Source organism: Macrobrachium rosenbergii, chromosome 5, assembly GCF_040412425.1.
Source record: "Macrobrachium rosenbergii isolate ZJJX-2024 chromosome 5, ASM4041242v1, whole genome shotgun sequence".
Lineage (NCBI taxonomy): Eukaryota > Metazoa > Arthropoda > Malacostraca > Decapoda > Palaemonidae > Macrobrachium > Macrobrachium rosenbergii.
This window is the reverse complement of record NC_089745.1, coordinates 11,160,918-11,178,970: the sequence shown is the minus strand read 5'-3', so window position 1 is coordinate 11,178,970 and position 18,053 is coordinate 11,160,918. Positions and strand designations below refer to the sequence as shown.

Sequence of the window (18,053 nt, the reverse complement as noted above, 5' to 3'; positions counted from 1 at the left end):
ACCAGAATTACAGGAGATTGGAGAAGTGCTGCCTTAAATATATATATATATATATATATATATATATATATATATATATATATATATATATATATATATATATATATATATATATATATATATATATATATAGAAAATTTAAAGTTTCTGAATTTAGTCTTACTTTAATTTTAAGTAAAATGTAATGTTGTAGGGTAATTCATAGTTGTATTAGTGCATAAGCTACGGAGCACCAGTTTGTATATCAATACTGAAGGTTATAATACTTATTTTCTTAATTCTACAAAAAAAAAAACGGGAAGTCACATTAGGGTTTATGTTAATTTACTGGACATCCAGCTTGTATGCAGTAGCCTACATTTTGAGTCCTCTGGTGATGCATTAAAAATCACGTTTTGATTTTGTTATTTAGTTGTAACCTTCGCCAAGGACAAAATAAAACTTTAGATTTTGTTAATATTTCGATTTAGGAAATTAATTAATCAAATTCAAAGATTTAGTTGTGACTAGTCCCTCGTTATCTGGAAATGGCTCGATTTAAATCTGAGTAGTTGATTATAGTATTTTTTGGGTTGAACTACTACGTCTTCTGGTGTTTGGATGGCCTAGTGTGAACATTTTGCTCGTGTGTATTTTTAGGGTGAGGTATTTTGGCACCCTGAAGTGAACATTTAGCTTGTGTGTTTTAATCTTAGCGTTAACTTACCCTTACACAATGTCACTGGTCTGTTAGACTATAGCGCTTTGGTAGTTTGGGGCCTATATCTGCTTCAGCATGTGGTAGTGGGAATTGTGGGCTTTAGATATGTAATTCTGTTCTTTGTTTTTACTTTATCATTGCTAATCGCCATTTTATGCCAAATCCCTGGAATGATTAGAGCAATTAAAATAATTAGAAACTAAATTTAGCATTAGTGTCATTGTATACAGTAGTGTTCCTTGGGTACAATCAACAAATCTTAGCTTATGCTAAAAATGCACAGCTTTCCTCCCCTCTAGCATGGGTTAATTCAAAGCTAGATAGTATGTAACCAAAAAAGGAACTGCTATTAACTTTTTTCCTCTCTCTCTCGTAAGAGGCTCTTCTTCGTGTCTCGGTTTCAGAACCCTTGTACTTGAAAAATAACTTAAATTCTCAGAGCAATTTTTTTTTTATTAACTGATGCAGTACTATAATTGACTACAGCCATGTGCTGTTTTACTGCTAATACTATTAATTACTGTTCCTTTTTAACCAAACTGGTAAGCGTAATTCATTTTTGAGTATCTGATTTACAAGATGCCTTATGTAAACTGTTGTTTTTGTCATGATTAAATGCTCGGATATTGAGGAGTGTTATAAGCAATAGAAAAGCCTTTTCAGAAGTTCAGTAACATCTCAATGAAATTCTTGAAAACTTTTTCTTGGAGTCTTACCTACAATGATTGTACGAAAGGAACCTATTGTTTGCTGAAATAAAAGTTTTGATTGGATTTGGATGTTTTCCCTAGACCTTAATAAGAAAAACTGCAAAGCTGGTTAAAGACCATAGGATGAGTGGTGCTTGTTCAGATAATCATTGTAAACATCGAATCGTAAGCCACCAGATTGTTGATGGCATGCAGCCAAGACCAATAGCAAAGCTGTCTGTTAAAAATTATACCTATTTTGTATGTGATATGGGAAATGTTACACCGTAGTCAAGAGTTATTTCTAAGGTATAGTTTTAATTTTGTAGTCGACGAAAATAATGTCTGGTTGACGTTTGACATTTAAAATTCTAAAAAAAAAGGAAAGGAAAAAACTAAAAATAACCTCCCCTACCTCTGTGGTAATACGAAATAAGTACAAATAAGTGAAACATTTAGTTCAAATATACTGGTGATATAATTCGTAAGATTTACGCGCGTGTATAATAGCCCCCAGTCATATATGGTGAGGTTATTAAAATGACATTTCCAGTAACACACATCGACAAATATACAGAATAAATAGGAAGACTTATGAATGACCCTCCAGACTTTGACGCCTTCGAGTCGTGTACAGTATTCAATGCTCATTCAAATATACATTGAGAACTGTGCGAGGAACATCGACAGACGAACGAATTACACCTAAAAAAATCAACATACGATGATAGAGGTAACAATAACTGCGATAGATGCAGCTTTCATATTGAACTACACAGTAAAAATTGGATGACACTATTTAAACAATGAGTGTGGCCGAAATCTAACATTTTAGCATATGTACAATACTGTAAGGTCTTGTGTATTGACATCTTGAAAAAGTGATTACCATTGATGTGTTGTTTTTACCATGATAGTCATTAAATGCAAAAAAGTACACACTTTGCTATCTCTGGTTTAGTTCAAGGTTTACAATTTGTACACTTACTTTTAAGTGATTTCCATGTCATTTCGAGGCAGCTGTTCCACTGTATTGTTCATGATGAAAAATAAATTCGTATCTGAATCTGCAGAGCATGTTATTCCTCCAGCTAACACGCGCGTGGAATTATTAATACAATTTCTTTCCGAAAGTACGCTGTTCTCAATGATCGCTCTAAATTAGGGAAGGAGTCCATTAAGGGTTTTAGGAAAATTCCTTATACTTAGTTTAACGTGTAAAATGATTCATAAGGTGGTATAACTTTATTGCACGATTACATGTGCATTTGCACAAAGGTAAACATCGAAGCAGAGACGCCATCTCTCCGTTATAAAGCTAACGATGGTTACGCGTTTTCCAAAGTAGCGTTTTCCCAGTAAACAAAAGGATCACCCGACCTCAACCGTCCAGTAGGGGAGCTTCTGTCCCAAGTTGTAACCTCCCATTTAGCTGTTTCTTCTCGAAGTATTTGTGCCCATCTTTGTCAATGCTTCGGGGATAATCTTACAGCCATCTATCACCCTACATAACACCCAATTGGCTCCTCATTAGTGACTGATGGTGCACTCCTCGCTTGCGCAGTTGAGATTGTTACTATTGCTGCAATTGAAGGTAGGCGTGTTCTCACTATTATCACACTTACCTGTCTCCCACATATGGAAGAATTGTTGAGAAACTGAACATCAGTTTTATGCTTTATGATTGTCAAAAGTCCTGGTTAAAATACCGCACTATCTGCCGATGGCAGTGTTAACAAACAGTTAAAGGTTAGCCTAGACACAGTGTCCTTTCGTTTTTGGCATCGAAACGTTACTAAATAGGATGATTCAATAAATACTACCCCAAGAAGTAATTTTAAATTACTTGCTCAAAAGAAAGTTAAATAGAATATCTCGTGAGCTGGTTGGTTTATGCGTAGCATATTTGGCTTAAGCCGGGGAATGTTACTTGAATATGATGACTCAATGGCTGGTATATTTTAGAGAAGGCTAGGCCTTAAAATTATAAAACCTGAGACACACAGAGCGGTTAGTGGATTCAGGTCCACGCGTGATATAGGCTAGTACGAGCTTCATTTTCATGCCATCACTAGCCTAAGCATCTGTCCCTTGGCGTAAAGTTGGTACCTTATGCAGTGAATTGCACTTACCGTATGTTGAATGTTAACAGAAATGTTTACCCTACGGGTTGTTTACGTCGTCATGACAACGCTCCAAGTGAGATGTATTTCAGATTCGTTAACTATTGTGGGAGTACGTGAAGCCACCTTTGTCCTTTAAGGCTAGCTACGCACATACCAAGTTTAATTGCTTATCTTTTTACTCCTGCATATCGGCGTGGACAGGCAAACGTTTGTCGAAAGATTTCCCAGTGACATGCAACTAACCCTTTCGGGCATGTATTGATGTTGTGGCCTGTCATTTGTAGTCACGTAGCAGAAGAGAGGGTCATGTTTGCCGTTTGCACTTTAATACCTGCCTTGGTCTGTCAAAATGTGTAGAATACTTATTTTTGTAGTAATAATCCATTTTAGAAGTCCTTTGTTTTGTACGATCCAATTAAAGGTAAAATCAAAATCAATCGAAGAAAAACCTAGGACGTGCTTGTAAAATCCACATATATGCTGGGAATAAGTTAGCCAACAAACTTTGTCCCACTGCACACGGCCGTACACTTACGGTTGCACCCTTAAAAAAAAAAACCCACCGTAAAGGGGGCCCCCTTGTTTTAATAGGCAAAACATCGTATAACCGGGTGATACGCAGCGAGGCCTAAGTATTAGGATGCACGTGTCTACTTAACCTAATTATCAAAATCAGTTATGGAAGTTTTAATTGGTATGTCAGGTATATAGTTTTTTCTTAGGGGACGGGAGCAGCACTAGATAAACACACACACACAAACACATTGGTTTAGCCATTGTGGATCGTGATTTTGCTCAGATATATCTTCTGATTTTTAATTCCTGAGACAACTTATGAAATACTTTGGGAACATGGGCTCTTCAGTGTTTTTTCCAGTATCTCAGTTGTGCATCAATGCTATTCATACATGTCATACGTTTAATAGCCCTCAAGGGGTATATTGCTTAAGGAATTGCTAAAATTTTATTTCAAAATCTTGATCCTGATGTACGTTAGAGCTTTTCGAGCTGCTTCGTATTTTCAAGATGTTTTGGAAGAATACTACGTATGCTCCAACGCTGAATAAACCCATAAGTCCCACTGTTTGGCCTTTGGCCCAAATTACATTCCAGGCCATTCTTTGGCAGTGATAACAGGCTGGGTTTCTCTAAATCCACCACTGTTAGGGGAAACTACCTAATATATATATATATATATATATATATATATATATATATATATATATATATATATGTGTGTGTGTGTGTGTGTGTGTGTGTGTGTGTATATATATAGTGTGGGGGCGGGTTACCGTAACCGTTGATATTTGAGAACTGATATCTAGTTACAGTTGACATTTATACACACGTACACATTAATATATCCGCGGCGTGTTGTTTTCCCAGCGGACTCCGTCAGACCCTTCCAGTCATCTTGATAAATGGTTAATGAAAATCCCGCCGGGTAACATAGCAGCCTCAGTCCCGCATCTTGATTAATGTAAAGGTTTGTTGGTGCAGCTTGTGATATTATACTGTAAAAGTATGCAGTGGGTATTTATATGCGTGATACGATTTTGTGAGTATGCTCTCACGCTAGCTTATACGTTGACGGTCATATATTTTATATTGAAAATGTGAAAAGCCGGCACTTTCTTTCACTAAGATTGAATATTGTTTTTTTTTATGAAAAATGAAACGATCGTGTATTTCATTTTGTAATTATCCGGAAAAATCTTGCGAATCGTAATACTTAAACCTTTTGACACCTTTCTTCACAAAGAACGAATATTGTCGTTATGTGGCGAATGAAACTGTTAATAGCACGTTTAATTTTTCCATCCGTTCGGGCAACTACAGTTCAGCGTATCTGTGGGCGTTTATCATAGAAAATGAGTAAAGGTGACATAGATAATGCCGTTTTTTAAATGGTCGATTAAAAAAAAAAGGCTTGGCTAAACCTACAAGAATATTTCTAGTATAGACAATTAGCTTTGTATTATTATTTGGTATAGAGAAATAAATATCTGCCGAAAGCTTTCGGGAATCTATTGGATTCCCCTTTAAAGAAGGGGAATCGAACAGATTCCCGATAATCTCTGTACAGATTTATTTCTAAATATATGTACCCATACATAATTGTGCATTTCTTTCTCCATTTAAAAACCCATGCTGCTCTGAGTATTCTTTTAATATTTGTTATATTAAACATTATATCTACCAGCCCTGTTTCACATAACTCACTCTGCCCCTTGGAGATTCCTGTGTCTAGTTCTCGGACGTATTTTTAATTAGCTTTAGCTGCCTTCTCCTCCCACGTGACAATTCCAGGTCGCTGTTAACTTTGGGCTCGTAAAGGTTAAAGAGCCAATATGTCATTGCCAGGGAGGATTACTCTTTAGTATCATTTATTTATTTATTTTATTTTTGTGGGGTTAACCTAGTTTCTTTGCATCCGATGGTTTATGTGCATTTATTGTATATTGGTTATATCTGTGTCTGGTTACATATATATAAGAAAAAAGAATGTTTGTGAGATCATATATATATATATATATATATATATATATATATATATATATATATTATAATCTCTTAAGGAGACCAAATGCAACAAATGACCAGCTTCATTGCAGTGGTAATTCAAGTTCTTTTTTTCCGAGCTTGCAAATTGAAAGGAGTTTCACAGTCAAGTTATTTGCACCAGGCATTATTAGGTAATCCGAGCCGTGGAATAAATTTCAGACTTTTCAAGGGCGTAAAAATTGCTGTAGATAATAAGAAAATGAGTAAGGTAATGATGTCATTTATATAATAGTTGAGTAGATCCAAAAATAGTCACGAAATTCAGTAGGACATCTCAGGAACAGACAGATACTAATGGAACTTGGCAGATATAGTTATAAACAGAACTTGTACGAGGTCACTTGATCTAAATTTTTGTTAGTTCCATCAAAGTCTGTTCACGTACTAGCGGCCTAAAGGGTTTAGAGCATTAACTGAGTGATCTGGTTATCAGATTGGTTAACAGTTTATTTGGTCGAGGCTTTTGATAAAGTTAATATTGTACGACTACCCTTTTGAGATTAAGTTCTCAAATGCATTAGAGGTTTACGCATTGAAAATTCCCCTGTACGATTATGCTTGAGTTCATGTAAGGTCTTATTCTTTTTAAATTGTTTCCAACGTCGTGTCGCGTGTTATGCTGTTCTCATCCACTGCAGCTTTGGAGGACAACCTCAATTTTTCATAGAAGTCAATGAAACATTGTAAGATTTCTAGCCAACATATTTGCACATATATCCGGTAAACTGATAGCATGCGGGATCGATAGAAAAGAGAGGTGTTGCAGATTAACGTTTTTGGTGGGTCGCGTGGAAACTCGCAAAGCCACGATGAAACTAGAAATTTTGTTTTGTATGTCTTGCTTCTCAGCTGCCTTGTGTCAAATATAAACCGGTTATACATGTTTGTCGTAGATGCCGTACACATTTCCAGAGACGTGGAAATTGGAATTGGAATGTAAAAGTTAGACCAAAGGCCAAGCGCTGGGACCTATGAGGTCATTCAGCGGTGAAAGGAAGTTTGAGAAAAAAGGTTGCAAAGGTGTAACAGGAAGAAAACCTCCCAGTTGCCCTGCGAAACAAGTGTTAGGAGAGGGTGGAAAGTAAGATGGAAGATGATATGAACGGAGGTACAGTAAAAGGAATGAAAGTGATTGTAGCTAGGGGCCGAGGGAACGCCGTAAAGAACCTTTAGCAATGCCCACAGTGCTCCGCGTGAGGTACACCGACGGCACTAACCCCATGCGGGGCCCAAGGCGTGTTCATCAGGATGATAAAGAACAGGCCCGCCCCCAAAAAAAGTCTGTGTAATTCCAGTAACATTTATGTTTGACGTAATTCCACGAAATGCAGATAAAAGTGAGAATTTGTGGGGCTTATGGAAAAAAAACTTTTTCTCAGCCATGAATAAGGGAGGTGAGAGTGAATACGTCATCGGGAACCGGCTCTCAAAGGCCATGGAGTCAATGCTTCCAAATGATAATTGCTCCGGCGATAAAAAAAAAAGGGGAAAAAATTATTTGAGGCGACTGCTTGAATCCATATAACTGATTGCTTAACGTCTAGACGGGGACCTTTTATTTTATTTTATTTTATTTACCAAAGCGATGATTGATATGAGGTGGCATTTCTTTTTATTTTCGTTCATTTTTAGGAAGCTTGTCTTTAATTTTTAAGAGCTATTTTTTAAGGAAGTTTGCATTTAAATTTTAAGAGATCAACACAGACATGTCTTTATCTTGTATTGAAATCATTTGCGTATGGTAGATTTTTTTTATTTAGCATAAATATTCATGGTTTTAAATTTTTGCATCTGATGTCATTCACGGTAAATTATTGATTAGTTCGTATTTATTTTAAGGTTTAACCCGTCGCCTACGTTATTTCATTTGCATTTTGCAACATGTACAGTGTATATTTGTGTCATGTATGTTCTTGAACCTTAAGTCAAATTTTTTCCACGAGGAGTTGACCCAGGATATGTTACTTTAAAATGGAGGATTATTGACATTAGTGCTTCGGTGGATTTAGTTTATGACCCTTAGATATGAGATGTCCTAGACTTCGTTTATTGATCCTGGGCAGTGTGCCAGCTATATTCTTTACTTAGCTGTCTCTGAAGAAAGTTGGCATGAAGGCACCATGTAACCACACACACACACATGCCCTCCCTCCCCCTCCCCCACCCCCACCCCCTCCCCCCACCCTCACCATCCCAATACACACACGCGCACACACACTATATATATACATATATATACTGTACATATATATACATTATATATATATATATATATATATATATATATATATATATATAAACTGTTAAACTTTAAATTGTATTATCCAATGAGTTCAGTCAGTGCTGATTTGTGAGTTGCAACGCACTGTATATTTTTGCCTAATAGATCTAGCATTTGTAAACAGCGCTACCTGACCAATTTTCAGTAAACATAATTCCATAATGTTTTTAATTTTGTTTTTTTATTTTGTCCTGAGATTATTAATTGGAGAGCAGTAACAATACAGTTTGTGAGCATTCTTTTAAATTCCTTCACACTGCGAGTCTAGCGAACGGGTGACCCCTTTGATGTCGTCCTCGCAGATTCCTGTATTCGAAGTTGTCCCCTTGAGCAGTACCCAAACCTGAAGGTTTCTGGTCACGTTTGAGGCTCATTTGCTGCGGTGTGATGCTTAGGGTTTCCGGAGTCGTAATCAAGGCGAATCATTCCAAGTTACAGCCATTAAAGATTAGCACGTGGAAGCCATGCAGATTACAAGGCGACTGTACCGAGAATGCCAAACCTGAGCCGAAATGAAATGGCACGGAAGTTTGGTAGAAGGAATCGAGACGAGAGATGATTGTTGCTTTTTCAGATTTCCTGGTCCGCTTGTGGGACTGAAAGTCGGGGAAATGACGCGAAAAGGACGGTAATTATAAAATAAAGAGTGACTAAAGATATGCCGTAAGCTGTGAATGCAAGAGTGGACATCGAAAGAGATTGTAAGAGTAGGGCAGTTGAGTATTGTAGAAGAGTTCGTGCTGACTTTTGGATGTCTAGAAAAAGCAGTAGATCTGTTCTTTGTATGTTTATAATGTTTTGAATGATATAAGAATGTGGTGCAGCTGGAAGAACGAGGGATGGGATTTTTAAGTTATATATTGACTTGCATAACAAAATAATCTTTATGGGGAGTGGGATTTTTTTGTGGATTAGGAAGATAGTGGGTAATAAGAAAATACTAATTACATCCTGTGAGTGAAAGTAGACTGAAGGAAGTTTTGGATATCTAGAAAATTTTCAAAGATTAGAAAATCAGCGCTGAAAATAAACTCAAGGACCGAAGGATAAAGCACACACGATTGGAAGAAATGGGGATATTGGAGCTTTCTTTTGTTAATACTGTGACAGAAATACATTTTCAATAGCAAATAGAAAAAAAAGAGGTCGAGAATGAATGAAATGGAGAGAAAGAAGCTACTGAAGTTCCTTGGAGTAGTAGTTTAGTGTTGAAATCGGAAGTTCTTATTACACAAAACAGATACTTACGATGCTATATAGGCTGTGTACGGTACTATGGAACATGCTTGTCAGAACTGAAGAGCAAGTTTGAAAATGTGAAAATATAGAGGTTTCCTATTTTTCAAACCGGCCTCTTTTTTTTTTTTTTTTTTTTTAGTGAGGGGGAAATATTTTTAAAAAGTGTACATTGCTAAGCTCACATCATACGTTTCTGTTTATCTTTTCCACTTAGGAAATATCTTAGGTAAATTCCGTTCACTTAAAACTCACAACAAGTAAATTCCTTTTAAATTATGTTAATCAGTTAAATTCCTTTTAAGTTATGTTAATCAGTTATCAGTTGAACGCTTAATTTAAACACACACATCACACATATATTCGTGGGCGTACTTATCCCAAGAATAATTTATGAGGGATTAATTAAAATGCGTTTTATGCATAATGTATTTACGCTTAACGAAAGGATCACGTTAAGGGCAGCCTACCTGAATATAGTTTATTGATATAATCTATAGGTAAAGGGATTTGGAACTGATTTTTGTTCGGTTTAGATTTTTTTTATTTGATATTTGCTGCCTCTGTCTGTGTGTCTGTCTGTTCTAGGAGTCGATAAGAAGAGACGTTTGTTTTTGAGTTATTTTAAAGTAAATTATATATTATATATATATATATATTTATTTATTTATTTATTTATTTCTGCTTCTCTTTGATTTATCGTGAGTCCCGTCATTCTAGTTACATTCTATCTTGATTTTGTAAATGGTTTGGCGTTTTACGAATTAAAATAGTGTCATCTGCGTAATGTCGTTTCGCCAATCTAAACCTTGCTTTCCATCTCTAACCACGTTTTCTTTATAAGATATCATGGAAAGGGAAAACAGAAGAGGTGACATAACTTTTAGTTTTCTGTAAAAGAAAACTACTAGGCTGGCTTTGTTTGTTCGCACGCACTTTTTCTGTCCGCCCCCAGATCTTAAAAACTACCGAGGCTAGATGGCTGCTAACTGGTTTGTTGATCATCCACTCTCCAATCATCAAACATACCAAGTTGCAGCCCCCTAGCCTCAGCAGTTTTTATTTTATTTAAGGTTAAAATTAGCGTTAATCGTGCCTCTGGCAACAATGCAGGACAGGCCACCACCGGCCCGTGGTTAAAGTTTCATGGGCCGCGGCTCATACCGCGTTATACCGAGATCACCGACAGATAGATCTGCTTTCGGTGGCCATGATTATACACTGTAGCGGCTGTACAGAAAACTCGATTGTGTCGATGAAACTTCGGCGCATTTTTTACTCGATTCCTGTAGTAACCCAGTGTATATACTGCTATTTCACTTGACAAGACTATCGAAGTTGATATGGCATCTGCCTCGTTCATCGACATTAATTGAAATTTACGTCGTTCGCGGATACGTGCCGTTAGTTTTACATATTTACCAGGAATACCACAGTGAAGCAAGGCCTTCTATAACATTAGTCGGTGGATGCTGTCAAACGCCATCTTGTGATCAACGAAAGCCATCGGAATTTGGGTCTTCAGATTCCACACACTTTCAAAATATTTCATAAAGCAGATATGTGATCAGTGCAACTGTGGCCTTTCCTGAAACTAGATTGTTCTTCTCTAAGTGCTCTATCATTATCTTTCTCCATCCTGTATAGCTGTTATTAATTAATTAGTTTATTTATTAGTGGCCATGTGTTTATAAATCCACCCCAGGGATCTCATTAAAACTAGGTTTTCCTAATATTTTTGATACGCTTTCAACAGAAAACTTTGATTCCTAACAATCAAATGAAAATCTTTCCTTGCACTGAAGGTTTCGAATATTTCTTTTGAAGAGTCAAGTCCAACACTCAACCACTTCACTTCCAAGAAAGATAGAGCGATGGAATTGACTTTTAACTTGGGTGGGTTCGAAGGCTGCATTCTTTCGTATTCTGTTCAGAATTCAAGGTTTTTAAGCATAAAAATTGTCAAAAAATATGAAAACGAAAGGTTAAAGAGTTTACTGTGTCAGTTTATTTACGTTGTAGTGGTATATATATATATATATATATATATATATATATATATATATATATATATATATATATATATATATATTAATATATATATATATATATATATATATATTAAACTTGATCACTTGTACAATAATTGTTCTGTGCATTAATACAATTAAAACAGAACCTCATTTAAACAGGATGGTACTATAACGAAGATTTTTGTAAAAAAAGTTACAAGCTTTTAAGAACTTTCTGTTAGATATCCTTTAAATAATATATATATATATATATATATATATATATATGTGTATGTATATATATATATATATATATATATATATATATATATATATATATATATATATATATATATATACGAGTATATATATAGGCATTCACACATACCTACTTACACGTATACTTACACACATACATATACACACCGGAGGTTATGGAGCCTTAATAATCACCTTTTGGCTTGAAGCCAGCCAACAGGGGATTTGGCTGGAGGTCTCTCTCACTCGTGATTGGCCAGAATCACCGTGACGTCACTGTCAGCATGACCTAGTAAAGCATGACGTTAATGTGGTTGTTTTTCATGGCTAAAAGGGATGTCGTTTGCCAATTTCACCTTTTGATTTTTTCTCTCTGGTCCTTGGAAGCAGTGTATTGCATAGAGTGCGTGTCGACATTTTGTCGGTTTTAGATGGATAGATAGATAGATAGATATTTTTTATTGACCACAATACAAAATAATATGGATTTTACAAAAGAGTATTTGGTCCAAATTACAAAATCAAATACAGTAGATTTTGTACAATCTCTTATACAAACTAAATGAATTTCAATTACACATATATTGTCAAAAATTAAACGTTTCAATTACATATATATATATATATATATATATATATATATATATATATATATATATATATTATATATATATATAAAATGTATTATGTGTATATGTATATATAAACAATTCACAGCCTAAACCAAAAGAGGTAGAATGGGTTTTAATTTTAAACTCAAGTCAAGCAGTTTTAATGTTACACCTTTGAAGTCCTTACATTTGAGCTGTAATGGACACAACGCATAAAGCATGACAGTTTTATAGCAAGATCCTGACCTTGGAGAGGCTATGCATGCATAAAATTTTGCTTGCCAACGTAAGAGCTGGTGATCAAGACATTTCTAAAAAGTAGCTGTAATATACTCGTACAGTAATTGTTGCAACAAAAATAAACTATGTAAACATTGCAATTAGGCCTATATGCATAAGAGTATAGCATTTCCTTATTTTTAGATTATAAATAAAATCTTTTCACAGAAAGCATAAAAATACCAGAATTTTATTTATTGCGGCTTGCCCGTTTTCCGCTGTCGGAAAACTAATTTAAATGTTAAGAAGTAGAATGCTGTTAAGTCTACTTTTTAACATGAAAGTTTCCGACAATGGAAAACGGGTCGCAGCCAATAAAATTCTGGTATTTTTGTTTTCAGCGATAAAATTTTATTTATGATCTAAAAATAAGGAAATGCTATACTCTTATTTATATGATTGCAATGTTTACGGAGTTTATTTTTGTCGCAACAATCATTGTACGTGTGTATTACAGTTCCTTTTTTAGAAATGTCTTGATCATCAGCCCTTACGTTATATATATATATATATAAAAAATTCAGCAGCTGTTGTGTCGTTGGAAGCAGCATTTGCATTTGTGTCAGTTCGGACAGAGTTCCCTTCAAGGCAGGCCGTATGGATTGTCTTGTGGAAGTCTGCGTCCTTCCCACTAGCACATAAATTTAAAATCTGCTGCGGCAAGATGGACGGTTATGTGAGAGCTCCCGTGGCGAGGAGATTTAAAACGACCTTCTCGGCGTCTCCTGGTTTAACGTATATCCTCGATGCACCGGCGTCCTTCGTCACTTCCCGGACCTCTTTTTTTTTTATTTTCTTTTCAGGCGCCTATAACTCAATTCTACGAGTTTTCGGAGAACGAATAAGCTGTAATTTCAGTTTTATTGCTTTGATCCTCAAAGCCCCATAATTGGGTGATTCAAGTTCCTTCGACTTTTGTCATATTTTAGGGTTCATGCTAATGATGTTTTTTCGTCTTTGTTGCTTTACATATTACATTCACTTTCGTCCTGTAATTCAGTGAATTTGAGAGCGTCGTAGAATTTTTTGGTAATTAGATTTAAAACAATGTCAAGCCACAGAGTACAGTGCATTATTAAAGATTTGGAACTCGGAAATTTTAGTCCACTGAATTGATGAAGTAAATTTTTTCATTGCCTTATTTTTCAATTTTATTTATTAACATTGCATTCTGCTAAAATTTGAGTCCGACTTGTTCACACAAGGGTTCCTTGTACTTGCCTTCGCTACTTATTTTATCATCTCAGTGGAGGTCTCTATTTTCAATTTTTAGGTTTGTTTATCTGTATAATCGCTAAAACTTTACATTTCGGATTCTTCTTCCGTTGCCTTCCATCTCGACAGAACTAATCCAAAGGCATTTTTTTTTTGTCAACAGTTAGACTGACCGCATTTCTTTTATTTCTTTTACATCTTCCCTCTCCCTGACTCAAAGGTGTCTTTGCTAAGCTGTCTCGCTAGTAGGGGCCGAAGGGACGCTGCAAAGAACCGTAGTACCTGTTCTTTGGGCCAAAACACCCGCCACCTATCCATCTGTCCAGCCTCTTAGCTTGTGTATATATTGAAAATCTAGTCATACCACAATTATGTTCACCATATCAATTTCAGGTAGTGAGTATGATACTGGTGTGAACTCGCCTTTAATGCACATTGTTATTGCCTGATTGAGAAGAATGAAGCTTTAAAGGTAATGTAGGCCGATTGCTCAACTTCATGGATGGCAAAATAATTTTCCTACAAAGGAACAGTTTAAATGACGGGCACGGAAACTCGGCAGTTAACCATGTAACTATTGCAGGCCTTTAGATCGTTTGATGTGATCGCAGATTTTAAACCATTTGATCGATATTTACTTTATAGTGTAATGTTTTTTTGATAGCACACTGCATATTAGTTTGCGGGGTTTTTTTTTTATATTTCCATTCGAGTTTTGATCTACTTGATTTATGCTTTCATCCTAGAATTGAATACAACGAACTTTTTTATTCAGTTTTAATGTTCACTTACCGTCAGCATAAATTAGGATAAGTTTTCTTATATAGGTAGATAAATAATTACCTTGCTGACGGCAGACTTGCTACCATTGTAGTCCTATCTTGAAAATATGCAAGATTGCTCTGGTGTGAGTGTCCAAATACTGTAAAATTTCAAATAAGATTTTTCCAGTGTTACTGGAATACTTGAATATATTAGATTCCATGTAAAGATCATGGGTCACTGGACTGGAAATTATAAAGGCATTTTGATTTAAGATTGGCGGTTAAAAAAGGAGGAGGAACCTTCCGCCAAGTGCATGAGAGGTTAATTCTTTTTAAAAGGAATCTGGAATAGCGGAGTAATAGAGCGATTTTTTTTCTCTCTCGAGTAGACACTTTTTTTTATGTATTTATCATCATAGCATTGTTGTTATCCCTGATTACAGAACATGCATTGAAAAGAATTAGTCATTCTACTTAGAATGTGAAGCATAACATGCAAGAACTAAGAATGAGGAATAACAGCGATATATATAAATATACTGTATATATATATATATATATATATATATATATATATATATATATAATATATATATGTATTGCATACATATACAGTATATATAATATATATGGATATATACATATATATATATATGCATACATATATATAATATATATTGTATACAGTATATGTATACATATATATATATATATATATATATATATCGCTGTTATTCCTCATTCTTAGTTCATATCCGCAGTATCTATTCTGTCCATATATATATATATATATATATATATATATATATATATATATATATATATATATATATATATATATGACAGTAACATGAAATAATAAAAGCCAAAACAAAACCACTACTGTGATAATGAATTCATAGATTTTCAATTAACAGTTGAAATGTATTTGTCAGTTATCATAATGTAATTTCAGTTTTCTCTGAAGGTTTAATGTTTCAGTTTATTTCAAATACCTGAGATTGTCATTATACAAGTCAGAATATTTAGTATTAAATTAATATCATTATACTAGTCAGAATATTTAGTATTAAATGAAATGTATAACATAAATCATACTCTCTCAATTTTGCCACCTTACAAAAAAGAAGTGAGCAAAATTCACATAATTATTTTGCAAAGTTATTTCTGAAATTAATTTATTTTACCAAGATATCTTTTGGGCTCTCTCTTAGTGACAAATTCCTTACTTTCAGGTTATATGGCAGTTAGAATAGAAACCCTGCCCATCATTTTCAAACAGCAATATGTAGAAGCATCAAGCAACTTATGTAAGTATTAATTGCTCTAAAGCTACTTTTATTCCTTTCAATATGTCCAACTTCCGATGTTGCTTAAAGGCATTTCTTGTAGTTGTAGACTGCTCAGTCTTCGAAAAGATGATTGGGTTTTCAACCCTTAACTCTGGACATTCCAAACAGGACCATGTTGCGTACGTATGACATGAACAAATAATGCCACTTGAATTATGCTGGAGGCAATTAAGTCAGAGAAGTATGACGTCAAGTCCCTGTACATATTCTATATCTTTTTCTGTTGTCTGACGCCGATTAAAATCCCACGTACGAGCTCTCGCCAACACATATTCCAGTTAATTAGCGGATTGTACTCAGACCGATAACAAAATTTCATCTGTATGTATATTTTATTAAACTTAAATCTGCAAGATCTTGTATTTGTACAGACTTTGTTGCGTAAAACATGATGTTACAAAAACCTCTCTGCGTTGATTTATACTTCATTTTCATTTTCATTTATGAAAACCTTTCTGTTGATTCTCTTTCATATATCTTGCGGGCTGTATGGTATTAATTTTCTTCGTTATGATTCATAGTTTTATTTAATAACTTACGTTCCTTTCACTACTCTGGAAGAGTAGCGAGAAGAACCCCACTCCATCCCCGTGCAATGGAGAGAAATTGCCTTCTTGTAATTTAATCGTTCAGATTTTTCGTTTGTCATGTAATATCTACGTCATTTAAAACGTTTCCATTCTGAAAGGAATCGGTAACGCGTTGAAATTTCAGCATTTTGAACAACGCTCACTGTATCATTCCATAAGCCGTTGGAATGATAACGTTAGCGTTAAATAAGAGGTTTGAATTTCAGCGTGTTACAGTTTCCTTTCAAGATGGGAGCGTTTAAAACGACATAGGCCTATATTTTACTGTACATGTCAAATGGAAAATCTGAATTTTTACATTACGAAAAGCTATTTCTCCCAATGGGGTGGGAGTGTTGGAGGCTGGAGAAGGTTAAAAAAAAGTATGCACAAGTGTGGGGACACAGCCACTTTTTATACTGAATTGACGGTCTTTGCGTAAATATGAAATTAGCAGTTTAAAGCTCGCTCCAGCATGGCGGAGCTGGAGCCAGGGAGGTCAAATGAAAATGTGTAACATTTTTATGCCTTGTAATAGGGATGTTAATATGTCATGCAATATCCCCTCATGCGGTGCACTGTAGGCATTAATTAAGGTTCTTTGCAGTGCGCTTTTGGCCTCTTTCGTTCCTTTTACTGTATCTCCTCTTATATTCTCTTTCTTCCATCTTACTTTCCAGCCTCTCCTAACAAGTGATTCACAGTGCAACCGCGTGGTTTTCCTCCAGTTACACCTTTCAGATCTTCTACTGTCAATTTCCGTTTCAGCGCTGAATGACCTCATAGATCCCAATGCTTGGCCTTTGGCCTGAATTCTATATTCAGTTCAATTCAATATGTCTTGTAATAGGAGATCGTTAATGACATACGAAACTCTTGGTTATAAGCATAACATTTCAGTACAGGCGAACGTAATGTGACTTCGTCACCTCTGATCTACTCTGCCGTCAGGTTTACTCAAGGCGCCCATCAGTGGACTTGAATTACCATACTGCTTTAATCACTTGACTGGCAGTTTGGACGATAAGGGTTCTAGGCCAATGTCCCTGGTATTTCTTGTAGGTCAAGCCATTCTTTGTATAACTTAGGCGGATATCGTTTTATTATTTCTAGGTTTGCATATTTTACTGAATGGTTGTACCTCTTTTCTTCATTAGATGTACTGGAAAATTTTGCTAGTAAATTTTTTTTTTTATATGTTTACTTCATCATTGTTCTCTCTTTTATTGTAATCAGTATTTCTCTCTCTCTCTCTCTCTCTCTCTCTCTCTCTCTCTCTCTCTCTCTCTCTCTAGAGGTTCTTAGTCACCAGACGTTACTACTTACAGTTATTTTTGGAAGATCATGAACTCGAGTGTAACTTGGCTTCCACTTGTGATGGACCTTGATCATCTGG

At 35.2% G+C, this 18,053-nt stretch overlaps 1 protein-coding gene across 3 annotated transcripts in view; it reads left to right on the top strand.

Moving 5' to 3' along the window:
- Positions 1-2,766: 2,766 nt before the first annotated feature.
- Rab3-GEF (Rab3 GDP-GTP exchange factor) overlaps positions 2,767-18,053 on the top strand; it is a 265,506-nt gene continuing 250,219 nt past the window's right edge. For 2 of the 3 annotated variants that reach the window (XM_067103545.1, XM_067103541.1), the window contains exons 1-2: positions 2,767-2,983; positions 15,972-16,046. The gene's annotated coding sequence lies outside the window, so the exon portion shown is untranslated. The remainder of the gene's footprint in view (positions 2,984-15,971; positions 16,047-18,053) is intronic. The other variant, XM_067103536.1, reaches the window with a different exon arrangement.